The sequence below is a fragment of the Octopus bimaculoides genome, chromosome 5, assembly GCF_001194135.2.
Source record: "Octopus bimaculoides isolate UCB-OBI-ISO-001 chromosome 5, ASM119413v2, whole genome shotgun sequence".
Lineage (NCBI taxonomy): Eukaryota > Metazoa > Mollusca > Cephalopoda > Octopoda > Octopodidae > Octopus > Octopus bimaculoides.
Window position 1 is genome coordinate 72,498,497 of NC_068985.1, and position 898 is coordinate 72,499,394.

An 898-nucleotide genomic window follows, 5' to 3' on the forward strand; every position below is an offset into this window, starting at 1 on the left:
GGTACATAGATCGAATTATGAGATGAAATGAGTAAATTACAATATGATGATGGAATGGCTTACGAGTCCCCCAAAGCTCGCAGTTTCATTTCAGTTTTCTTATACAGTTCTTATTCTTTCATTATTATGTATGGTTTCAGCTCCTCCACCGTTACGACGCTTGGCAAAGTGTTGTAGCCCACATATAACCCACTTACTTGGAAATTAAATCTGTCTATTTCTCGCAGCTTCTTCGCTATCCATTCCTTCACCACTATTGCTTTTGTTTCATCATCAAACGTTCCGGGTTCTAATTTCAGTCGCACCAATTCTTTTATCTTAGATATCGTTTTTTCCGTTTCTACACCCTTATTGTAGAAAAGTATTGTTCTAATATTTTAAAAATCTACCTTTCCGATTATCCTTCCTTCTGCCTTCGCCTTTTCCTTCTGTTCCTTCAACACAGTCCACCAGTTTAGCCACCTCTCGTGTCTTGTCAACAGTTTTTCCTGCTTTGTATCTTGGGTTTCAATCTTAGTTACGTTCTGTTTCTCGCTATAATTTCCATCTTTCTTTGTTACGTTCTGTTCCTCGCTATCATTTCCATCTTCCATCATCTTTTTATTCTTTTCCCTTTTCTTTGTTTTTGGGGACTTTGGCGGCGATTCAGTCCGCATACGCTTTTTTTCTCCATTCTCCTCAGTCTCTTCCTGCTTTTCTTCTTCCTGTTCGGTCAGTACCATTTCCTCCTCACAGACCTCTGTTTCTTCTATTTTGCCTTCTTCTACGATTATTTCTCTGCGAGGACACACCGCTTGCATGTGACCTCTACTTCTGCATTTGTAGCATACTGGTTGCCTTCCCTCCACCACGATCCGTAAACGAGTGTCATCGGGAAGCACTAATTCCTCAGCAATGT